A 13,004-nucleotide genomic window follows, 5' to 3' on the forward strand; every position below is an offset into this window, starting at 1 on the left:
GTGATTAATATTAATATATATTTTAATTAATTATCTCTAATGGCTAGATTCTACCATTACGTACTTTCATGGTAGATAGCCATGTGGTGTGTATGGTGTTGTAGCATCTTTCTAGAAGCTTAGTAGGGTTCATGTTATTAGATAGTATACACTTGGTTGATTCAGTCTAGAGGCTTGTCCTAGAGGAAGCTGTATGGTACTTTACTCATCCCTGTGAGTGTATTAGACAATATCTTGGTCTCGGATTTAGAAGCAAATTTCAGAATAAGAAGTTGGTATGGGTGTAATGCATAGAGAATGCAAGAATTTATCTTTCTAAGCCAATAAGGGCAGTAATCTAGAGTTACATTGAAGGTCTCATGACTGTATCTTTGTTCAAGATGGATTGTCAGAGATTGCATTCATGTAAAACTCTATTGGTTGTTGTCTATATTTTAGTTCTTTTAATTTCAACAGGTAAGAACTCGATCTAAGAACTTCATTATCCATTGCATATATATACAGATGATTTGTTTCGAAGCATCAATGGTTTCATGTTGTGTTAATGTGGTGTTTTTAAATTTCAAGGGTTCCTCAATCCAATAAGGCCAAAAAATTGGGTTAATGTGGGTTATGGTTGTATGTTGTTTGGTATGCACATTGCAGGGAAAAATGAGCTAGAGACATCACTGCAGCCAAACCCTGAAATTGGTGTAAACTTTGGAACAGAAACTAACGATTTCCCATCACCGAAGCAGGTAGCCAAGATGCTTGGAAACACCATTATCAATAAAGTCAAGATCTACAACTCAAATTCCTCTATACTATAAGAATTTTCCAACACAGGCATTACAATTCTTGTGGGTCTTGAGAATGAGAAATTATAGAGGATAAGTGAAAGCCCAATAGTAGGCCAAGCTTGGGTGGCTCAGAGGATTCCTCCTTACTACCCTTTAACCTTAATAGTTATAATCATCGTAGGGAATGAGGTCCTTAAAAATAGTGTTGGGTCATTAGACTCTTCTCTAGTGCTTGCAATACTTAACATTCATTCTAGTTTGGTTGCTTTAGGCTTCGATGACAAGATTAAGGTACATACTCCACACAATATGGCTATCCTTTCAAGTTCCTTTCCTCCTTCGACATCCACATTTTCTACTAGTTTGCTACCAATTATGAAGCCTCTCCTCAAACTCTTGGATGATACAGGTGCTCCATTTATGTTGAATGCATATCCTTATTTTTCATGCAGAGACAATCCCAAAGAAGTTTCCTTGGACTATGTGATGTTTGGGCAATCTCCAGGGATTTCAGATCCAAAAGGGTTGACCTATAACAATATGCTAGATGCTAAAAATCATTATGTTTACTCTTCTATGGTTGATTTGGGTCGTAACGGAACTATCAATGTGTTGTAGTGGCTACAACTCCCTCCAAAATTTTGGCCTGCATTCAATTTCGAGCCTTCCTTGGGTTTTTCCCTTGATGTTCATAAGAAATCGAGCTCATCCTGTGAGCTTGTGTTGAGTCTTTGCACCCTCCTCGCTTGACAGTTTAATGGGCAATTTTTTTATGTTGGTCACAATGTCACGCTTGCATCCATGTTCTAGCCATACACAAGGTCTCATTTCGTGTGTACGAGTTGTATTCGATATTTAAACATTTGTCACACTCACACACAAAGTTGTATGCGTTGTCACGCAGGTGTCGTCGCAATTGATCAACGATCTATCACAAGTGTCATGCTTGTCACTTGCGTCGTCGATTAGTCACACTAAGTATATGTTGTCTTGATTGTCTGACGCGTCTTATCCTCGAGTCATGTTGAGTGTGTGTTCGCAAGGTCGCATATGCACAAGTTCACTTGCTCACACACTTAGTCATTTTGCTGAAGTTATGACGACCGGATCACCCTCCAACAGTCGAACCCTCATTGAATTTCATTGCGCGGTTTCAACCCTCACTGAACATGTACTGCTACCTAGAATTGCACAGAGTTTGAGGTTGTCTCCCAAGTAGCTTGCATTGCACAATCCTAGAATCGATGGGACCGACTCTCATCTAGAACAACGCATAAGTTTATCCCTAAACCATCTCAATCTGCATTTCCCATAAGCGAATCAACCAACCGTCCATCTAGTCAACCGAAGAGTTTGACCAGGAAGTGACCCCAGGACTCACTCCCCAAAAAAATTGTGCAAAATCTACAAAGCATGCCCGCTCGGTTAACTAAAGAAATTGCACAGACATGCTGGACAAACACCAAGTGTCCGTCACTGTCTCCCTCAAAAAATTGCGCAGTATTTCTAGCTAGTTACCTAGTTAGTCAGCCTGTTGCTCACCCATAAAACTGCGCAAATTTCATGAGCAATCCTCAGCTTTCGAGCATCTCACTCAGCTCAGAAACTGCGCAAGGATGTTTAGCGGGCTAGCCTCCCAGCAATTGCGCGATTGTTTTTAGCAGCACTCCTATAGCCCGCTGCCAGCTCCCCGAAGGAATTGTACAGTTTTTGCTGCCAAGCCCCTCTGCTGCCTACAGTGCTTCCCCCCAAAAATTGTGAAGAAATTCCCACCAGCTGAAGCAGATCCCGCGGACAGTCGTTGTTGATCAATATTGTCCATCTCAGTCTCCCATTGACTTCTAGGTAATTTTCATCAGTAGTTCCAGGAGGCCGCATCCTAGCTTGAGATCTGCCTTGCGAAGTTTCATAACCTTGTCATCTCTCTTGATCACCTGCATCCGAAAGTGAATGACAATGCATCATGCTAGACTAGGAGATTTATGGATTTGATGTCATCTCGTGATGAGTAATTGTAGATATAGGTACATGGATGATACATGATGTGATGACGAATGGGATGAACAAGGAGAGCACATGCAAGGGGATTCGTTCGCGAACGGACGAACGACAATGCATGCGAGGATTGTTTTCCGAGAATAGACAATGCATGCGAGGAAATTTTTTTGCGAATGGACAATGTATGCGAGGAGATTTTTTTGTGAACGGATAATGTATGCAAGGAGATTTTTTTGCGAATGGATAATGTATGCGAGGATATTTTTTCGCGAACAGACGAACACGTGAAGCATGCGAAAGTAAAAGCGAAGGAGCGACGTGCACATGCAACATCAAGCAAACACTAAGACCATCGAAGACTCCACACACCTTGCCATGCGGAGTTGAAGCTATGATACACCAAGAGGACATCCATCACTCAACAACACTGCAGCTCGACATGGAAACCACCAACAGGATGAACATATCAGCATTGTCGTGTTGATTTATGTCATGAGTAATCTCGTCCATGTCACTACTGTGAGCCACACTGTTGTAATCAATGCAATATAACGTGGAAGTCCAAGAGATCCACATGTAATCTGAAGAGTCATGTAAAGTTGAAAAATCAAACAAGTCAAACAGTCATGAGGGAAGTCGAATAGTCACAAGGGCCAGTTTTACCCTTGGCTATAAATACCCCTCATTTGTACATGCAAAGGAATTTTTCACCTTGGCTCCTCCCACACAGCCTTGAGAATCTGTAATATTTTCTTCGAGGAGCGAGCAGTGGCTCCAACGTCCCTATTATGGGGTTAGTGATGTGTGGTGTACTGATGTGTCTTGGAACTTTCGCTTAATTCAAAAGCCTGTTAACAGGCCAGCACGTTTTCACACACATATTGTAACTGTTTTTAAGACTAATCTTGGAACACTTGTAATGCATGTTGCTTTAACCTGTGTTAAACAATTGAACTATTTTAGTTTCTCTAATACATATGTTTATGAAAATTTGTTGTATAAGTTGTTAACAATGTCTTTTCCATGTGGGTTGCCTCGCTAGACTCTAGATAAAACCTTTCCCATAAACTTGTTATAACAACCGCCACACTCGTGTGGACTACTCCGCTGGGTGTTGTATGTGCTATTCCTTCATTGTGTGTTTGTGACTGCCGCATCTGTGTGGACTACTCCGCCAGAAGCTGTGCATGTCTTGTTGTGTTGTGTGTATCTGATAGAGTTGGGAATCCTCCCTTTTGACTAGAGACTCACTTCCACCCTCTCCCTTTGCAGTGTAAGAACCTTGACACAAGTAACACCAGCACTCACCAAGCATGCAAACCTCATTGTTCAAAGACAAAGCAGACAACTCTCATGTGCTGAAAAGAAAGAGCTAAGGCATATATTTAAGATAATGGCAACCGGGCCATCATACCGGATGGGACTCCTACGCCAAACGGTGTGAGGTCTAATTGGGACTTCATACCGAGGAGATCCTCTTAATGTTGGCGGGTCCAACGCCATCAACATTCTGATGCTAGAAGGAGGGCTAGATAACAAGCTGAGCCTGTTACATTTGGCTTGAATCTCTTACCAAATGGATTATACATGATTCATGCCCCTGGGGTGTTTCTCTCATTTCTCCCTTAATCAACTATAAATCCCCGATGAACTTCTCGATCACTTGTCCTTGTTAAAGTTTGAAGGTGAGGATAGGACATCCGTAACTAAGCACATTTACGATTTTCTTCATTTCTACGAATCTCATGAAATCGATAGTGATGAGATTGTTTATGTACTTTTATTCCTCACCATTGAAGGTCATTCTAATCGATGGTGTCGAACCCTGCCACCTGCTTCTTTCCATTCCCTTCTCACTCTCCTCAAGGAGCTCCATCAAGCCTTTGATAAGTGTAACCACCAAGATTTCTATGAAAGAATCTCTCATTTAAGAATGAAGCTTGGTGAATCAATTGAGGACTTTGCTACCCACTTCCTTCACCTCTGTCATGAAATTCCTGAATGGTTTGTGGACCTTGACTTCATGAACCAAGAGCTAAAATGCCTGGTTCATGTTTCCTAACACGGTGAACCTCTCTATTTCCCTTCTCCCTCGAGTCTTGCAGACCTGAGGTCCCTCAGTTTGCAGAGGAGGAGTACAACACCCCGTTTGTTCCTTTTCCTCCTCCCTTTTCGGTCTCAAAGCAGGTTCCCCTTCACAGCGGTCGGAAAGCTAAGAAATATGTGCAGTGGTCACAAAGCTGAGAAATCTGTGTATCATGTTCCCAACCCATCTTCTCAGCCGTCTCCCACTCCAATGAAGGAAATTCCATAATGGCTCAGAAAGCCTATGGAGAAGACTCATTCCTCCATTCTGCAAGAGGACATCATAGTTCGTAACCCAAGTCTCGAGTCTAATATGCATCTCTTCCATCCTCCATCATTTACAATCCATGACTCCTTGTACCATGACTCGCTTGAACCATCCACTTCACAAGCTAGTTGCACGCACCCTCTTGATTCTCAAGCTGCTGGCTCAAATTGCGAGTCATGTGAAAGGCAGTCTCATTATACAAGCAGAGGAGCAAGAAGGTGAAGACACAATCAATTCCTCTTCTATGTTTCAAAATGGTTCACATCAAAACATTGAGCTTCCATTCTTGATCGATTCTCAATCCACAAATCTTGGTGAAACATCATGCACAATTAATTATTTCGATCAACCTCCAGTCTTGGTAAGTCATCACTCCCATGCTTTTGTATGTTGTGATGAATAGTGAAGCACATCATGTGATCTATTATTCTCTCATGTACACTCTAACTTAGATCTGGAATGCACACCGATCAAAGCAGACATCCATATCGAAACTTCCTTTGCACCTCACTTTCCCATGTGTCCTACCATTCACATTGCATCTACATGCGATGGAGATACCCCCTGTTATCTTGCTTCTTCATTTGGTGATTTATCTCCTTGATCGATACAAGGTAGTGAAGTTTTCCATGATGAAAACAGTCTCAATGCACAGGACTCTTCCCACTCATCGTCATCTTGTGAGTTGCATGAAGACAACTCGTCAAGTTAGCTCGCTGAAGCTAAAAATTTTGATGAAGCCCGTGACAGAGATGGTTGTTATCCTAAGAGCAGTTTTGAAATCAGCAACAACAACCATCCTCAATCCATGCATGATCGGGTTCACATCTCAAAATGCAATTTTTCAATTCTGGAAAGTTTTGGGACGTGCCAGGGAGTCGAGGCACTTCAATGTCTGTTGATGGTTATGTTAGGACTTTGCGACTCTGGTAAGCCCCTCGAACCAAATCAGATCTCATTTCTCACACACAATCTGTTTATCTGCATGATTTCACTTGACGTGGATCCCCGTGTAAATATTTACTATTCCGGGTGTGATATTTAAAAATTTCAAATTTTCACTAATGACAAAATCCATGAGTCTATTACAACATGTCCATATTCATGCACCTCTCTTACATCCAATTCGGGTTGGGAGTGTTTGTCCTTCATGCAATCATGCAACAACGAAGTGGATCATCTCAAAGACTATCTTTGTCCATAATCATACTTATTGGGTGTTCTCTCTTGTAATCAGCCCCTTGGTCTTCTTGCGAATTTTGCACATCAAATATTCCCACTCATTACACCAACGATCTCCCTGTGTGATGACGAGCACACAAACTTTCATATGAATCAAGTTACTCTCATTTCATAACACCCCAACTAGTTTCACACATTCACAGTGCTGACATCCTTTCTACACTTCTGTGATGACAATGATGCCTGCGTAATTTTTCACCAGTTGTAGGTGGATGTTCTGTCATATCTACTGCACAGTGAACTCGGTTCCCTCATTCAGAGTGTTCGCAAGATTGTTCAAATTTTTTCTTTGTTCATGTCGAACTGGGAATCTCGCATCTCGACCAACTGGTCTGATTTTTCTTCTATCTTGGGTGGTTGTCATGTAGTTTATCATTTTCCCAAGAGTATATCCAATGATAGCCGCTTCACGCGCAATGATCTTCACCGTCTAACATCTTTCTCCTCAGAATTTTTTTAATCAGGCGAGGCACTTCATCCTGCGCTAATGGCGATGGAAGACCCTGATTGTCTTGACATGAATGACGAGAATGACCAGATTTATCTATCTATACCAAGTTCCTATCATGATCCCTTCTCTCAAATCAAGAACCCATCTTCTCAAAGATCACGAGTCTTTCAAAATAGCCATCACGAATTTTATGATCCAATCACTGAATGGTTGGAACAATCTTACTTGGCCAGTCGTGTTGTAGGTAACAAGCTTCAGTCATTCCTCACACTCACTAAGAAACTTGGTGCAGAAGAACACACACTGGCAAGAGGCCTCCAAGGTTTGTTGAAAAATTGTAGTCACCAAAGAGGTAAACATCTGTGACACATCTTTGACACAGGTGGTTGTGACACATCTTTCGGTCTAGAGGCGAGACCTTCTCTCTCGTGTGAAAGTTTGTCTAGTTTTTGTATTCCTTCACTATTTTTTATTTTTTTTAATCGCTTGTATATTTGTGGTTGTAGGTCAAGTATGCCTATGGTGGCTTCACTGGAAATTTCATTCATGTAACCACAGTCATTTACAGTAGGAGTAGGAGTAGTGTTTAATTTCTCGCTTGTCTTTGCTTTCTAGTTTGCTTGTTTGTTTGCTTGCTCACTTTTCTTGCTTGTTGTCTTTTCACTTTGCTTTGTTATTTTTGCTTTGCTCTGTTATGTTTGCTTAATACCACACTATTTTCGGTTTTTTCAATAAGTGTTTCCCTCTACTGAGTTCTAGATTTTGAATGAGTATGTGGCTGAGATTCAAAGAGTCTTGTGACACTGCAGCACTTGTCCAGTCCTGTGTCTGTCTTCTCTGTGCTTGGTTATAACCTTCAGCCGATGAAGTCTTAACGGAAAATATGAGCCATGTGCAAGGGAATCTTGGGTCCAACCATGAACTTGTGTCCACACTGGGAAACCCCATGCCCATACTCAGCGTTCTGCTCTGTGTGTTCAAGCTCATCCAACTAGTAGAAACAGAGAAGGGGAAAATCTAAACGAGAAAACCGATGTGAGAGGTCCTACATGATTCTATGAAGGAACAACCTCTTATCCTCTCATAAGTCAAGATCCCTCTTTCGCCCAAAAAATAAATAAGTGCCTATGCACATTCCTCTTAATATATATATATATATATATATATATATATATATATATATATATATATATATATATATATATATATATATATATATATATATAGATATATATATATCTATATATATATATATATATATATATATATATATATATATATATATATATATATATATATATATATATATATATATATATATATGTATGTATATATACAAAGGCGAAAGAAGAGAAAGGCTTCCTGCGCAGAGAGGTGAAGCATGCAACTCCACCGGGGTACTGACCAGGCTCGCTGGTAGTGGAGCAATGCGTGTGTTCCTATGTGACTCCACCAGGGTACTGTCTAGGCCTAATGGCAGTAGAGCAACACTAGAGATGAAAACTTATACTCTAAAAATTTTCAACTTGCGAGCCAAACTACCCTTCCCGACTTCAAAACACTGTGATCAAGCTGAAACTTGTGTTGTGTTTGACTAAGTTGGAGAAAGGTGAACCATGTCTATCCATGGGGTAAGTGGGGAAGCCGAAGTAACCCGCACAACGATTCAATACTCCTTGAAAGACCAAGGCCCTGTGCTGTCAATGAACCAAAACAGAGAAGCTGGAATTCAAATAGTGTGTCGCTAAGTGTTGTAGCAGCTGCAACACCCTCTAAAATTTTGGCCTGCATTCAATTTCGAAGCCTTCCTTTGGTTTTTCGCTTGATGTTTACAAGCACTCAAGCTCATCCCATGAGCTCGTGTTGAGTCTTTGCACACTCCTCACTTGACCATTCAACGGACAACTTTTTGCATGTTGGTCACAATGTCACACTTGCAGCCATGTTCTGGCCATGCACAAGGTCCCTCTTCATTTGTACAAGTTGTATTCATATGTAAACATCTGTCACACTCACACATGAAGTTGTATGCAGTGTCGCGCAAGCGTCGTCGCGGTCGCTCGCGCTTGTTTCTTGCACCGTCGGTCAGTCACACTGAGTATATTATGTTGCCTTGATGGTCTGAGGTGTCTTGTCATTGAGTCATGTTGAGTGTGTGTTCGCAAGTTCACGTATGCACAAGTTCACTCACTCACACACTTAGTCATTTTGATGAAGTTCTGACGACCGGATCACCCTCCAACATTTGAACCCTCGTTGAGCTGCATTGCACAGTTTCAACCCTCAATGAACATGTACTACTGCCCAGAATTGTGCAGAGCTTGAGGTTGTCTCGCAGGCAACTTGCACTACGCAATCCTAGAATCGACTGGACCGACTGTCATCCAGAATAGCACAGAATTTTCTCAGTAACCCATCTCAATCTACGTTGCCCAAAAGCGAATCAACCAACCCTCCAGCTTGTCAACTAGAGAATTTGATAGGGGAAGTGACCTCAGGACTCACTCCCCCAAAAAATTGTGCAAAATCTCCAAAGCATGCCTGCTCTGCTGAATGAAGAAATTGTGCAGACATGTCAGACATACGCCCAGTTTCCATCGTTGTCTCCCTAAAAAATTGCGCAGTTTTTCCAGCCAGTCACCAAGTCAACCGGCCTATTGCTTACCCCGAAAACTGCACAGATTTCATGAGTAGTCTCCAGCTACCTAGCATCCCGCTCAGCTTAGAAACTGCTCAAGGATGTTCAACAGGCCAACCTCCCAGCAATTGCGCAGTTTTTTCCAGCAACACTCTTGCAACCCGCTACTAGCTCCCTGAGAAAATTCACATTTTTTCCCTGAAAGCCTCTTGCAGCCCGCTGCTAGCTCCCCGGAGGAATTGCGTAGTTTTTTTTCTGCCAAGCCCCTCTAATTTTTGCACTGCTTCCCTCAAAAGAATGCGTAGATCTTCTCGCCAGCCGAGCTAGATTCCGTGCATAGTCACTGCTGATCTGGATTGTCCATCTCAGTCTCTTAGTGAATTTTGTGCAATTTTCACAGGCAGTGCCCAGAGCCCGCATCCTAGCTTGAAATATTCCTTGCGTAGTTTCAGAACCTTATCCTCTCTCTCGATCACCTACATCCAAAAGTGAATGACAATGCATCATGGTAGACTAGGAGATTTATGGATTTGATGTCGTCTCGGCATGAGTGACTGAAGATACATATACATGGATGAGACACGAAGCGACAACGAACGGGATGAACAAGTAGAGCACATGCAAGGGGATTTTTTCATGAACGGACGAACGACAAAGCATGCGAGTAGATTTTTTTGCGAATGGACAATGCATGCGAGGATATTTTTTCACGAATGGATAATGTATGCGAGGAGATTTTTTCGCAAACGGACAATCTATGCGAGGAGATTTTTTCACGAATGGAGAATGTATGCGAGGAGATTTTTTCGCGAATGGACAAACATGTAAAGCATGCCAAGGTACAAGTGAAGGAACAATGTGCTCATGCAACATCAAGCGAACACCAATACCATCGAAGACTCCGCACACCTTGCCATGTGGATGTGAAACTATGATACACCAAGAAGACATCCATCACTCAGCAGCACTTCAGTTCGACATGGACACCACTAAAGCATGAACATATCAGCGTTGTTGTGTTGAGTCATGTCATGGGTCATCTCGGCCACATCACTACTCTGGGCCACACTGTTGTAATCAATGTAATGTAACGTGGAAGTCCAAGAGACCCACACGTAATCTGAAGAGTCATGTAAATTTGGAGAGTCAAATAGTCATTAGAGAAGTCAAACGTCACAAGGGTCAGTTTTACCCTTGGATATAAATACCCCTCATTTGTACATGCAAAGGAATTTTTCACCTTGGCTCCTCCCACATAGCCTTGAGAGTTTGTAATCTTTTCAATGAGGAGCGAACAAAGGCTCCAATGCCCCTCTTACGGAGTTAGTGATGTACGGTGTACCGATGTGTCTTGGAACTTTCGCTTATTTCAAAATCCTGTTAACAGGCCGACACATTTTCACATATGTATTGTAGTTGTTTGTAAGACTAATCTTGGAACACTTGTAATGCATGCTCCTTTAACTTGTGCTAAAATAGTTGAACTATTTCAGTTTCTCTAATACATATGTTTATGAAAATGTGTTGTATAAATCATTAACGTTGTCTTGCCCGTGTGGGATGCCTCACCAGACACTAGACAAAACCTTTCCTATAAACTTGTTATAACGACCTCCGCACTCATGTAGACTGCTTCGTTGGGTGTTGTACATATTATTCCTTCACCGTGTGTTTTTGACTGCCACATCCGTGTGGACTACTCCACCAGAAGCTTAGCATGTCATGTTGTGTTGTGTGTCTCTGAAAGAGTTGGGACTCTTCCCTTTCGACTAGAGACTCACTTGCACCCTCTCCCTCCGCAGTGAAAGAACCTTGACAAAAGTAACACCAGCACTCACCAAGCACATGAACCTCATTGTTCAAAGACAAAGCAGACCACTCTCACATGATGACAAGCAAGAGCCAAGGCATATCTTTAAGATAATGGAAACCGGTCCATCGTACCGGATGGGACTCCTACACCAAACGGTGTGAGGTCTAGTTGGGACTTCATACTGGGGAGATCCTCTGAATGTTGGCGGGCCCAACACCGTCAACACCTTGTAACTATCTCCGAGGCTGGAAGGCCTTCCAAAGGAGACCTAGATGATATAGGAGTGAATCCTAAGAATGTTAGAAATTATAACACTGGATTCATCAAACATGTTACTTCCAATGCAAGAAATCCAATGAGGCCTAATAGAATCATAAAGACCTTTATTTTTGCACTTTTTAATGAGAACCATAAACTAGGGCCAACCATTGAGAGGAACTTTGGGCTGCTAAACCCGGATGATTCAAATGTATATGATGTAGATTTGACTTATGGTTGGTGTATATCTTGTCGTCCTCCATATTGTCTCCTACAAGCCCACCACCTAGCTAGATTTATTTATTATGAGGACCACCAAAAGGTTCAAGGGGGGCCTTGGCAGTGTTGTTTATTGCATTGTAAAACCAAGTTCTGGTCCATCCGTTCTTCAAGGGTCTTTGGATTTTTCTTGTGGGATGGGTGGTGCAGATTGTGCTTCAATTCATCAAGGTGGACCTTGATATAATCCAAATAATGTTCATGCCCATGCTTCATATGCAATGAATAGTTACTATCAGATTCACTGTAGAAAGTACTAGAATTGTGATTTCAAAGGCACCGGTCTGGTCACATTTACTGATCCAAGTAAGGATTATTCCACTTATTTTCTCTTCTAGGGAATGTCTTCCTTTACTTTTTCCTTTTTTTTGTCTTCTTATATATTCCAATATATGCACTATAATCACTTTGATAATGTATAGTTCAATTTTTTATACCAAAATTTCCATGAAGATACCAGCTTGCAGGTCACTAAAATTTTCAATATAAACTATTAAAATGAGGGTCTGACTAGTTAGATCATGTGCTATTTTGGTTTAGGCTATGGATCTTGTCACTATCCTCAAGAATGAGCATCAAATAAAATTGGCAAGGTGCTTTCAGTAACTCAATATTATCCCTTCCTCTTGGATATCAAAGATTGTAAAAGCCAATCCTTTTGCCAGAACATTGGACTGATTGCAATACTCATTATCTGAACCAGTTGGTATTTGTGATGGTGTGCTTACAAACGATTTTGTTAGCCTAAGGAATTTTAGCAGGTTGTCCAAAATGTGATTTAAACTTAATCGACACATGTATTAAGAGAATCACTAGGAGCTTATTTGGCATATGTATTTATAGTACCACTGCCTAGATATGAAATTCAGGGAACTTATTTTGCTTCTCCAGTGAAGCTTTGTGTTTATGTTTTTCATGCACTATAGGCTAAGAACATGTTATCACAACCTACTGGATTGGATAATTTGTATTGTTTTGAACGTATGGAGTAGAATTCTTATATTCAGTGAGGAATGAGAAGGAAATTTTGATGTGGTGTCAACAATGTATATTTTAGAGAATACATGAATTGGTATATACACAATGTCTGTAATTGCAAGATATATTTACTATATTGGCTTATGTTTGACACATTATTCAAATGGGTAGTACTACCTATACACAATTGTAACCTTAATACCGATTAGGACTTC

General features: G+C 41.2%; 1 pseudogene; it reads left to right on the forward strand.

Annotated features, from left to right (window-relative positions):
- The first annotated feature begins 380 nt into the window (after positions 1-380).
- LOC149253992 (glucan endo-1,3-beta-glucosidase 11-like) lies at positions 381-12,383 on the forward strand (annotated as a pseudogene).
- Positions 12,384-13,004: the final 621 nt, after the last annotated feature.

The sequence above is a fragment of the Pinus tabuliformis genome, chromosome 7, assembly GCF_031772625.1.
Source record: "Pinus tabuliformis cultivar Carrire ecotype Pingquan chromosome 7, CPIR1, whole genome shotgun sequence".
Taxonomy (NCBI): Eukaryota; Viridiplantae; Streptophyta; class Pinopsida; order Pinales; family Pinaceae; genus Pinus; species Pinus tabuliformis.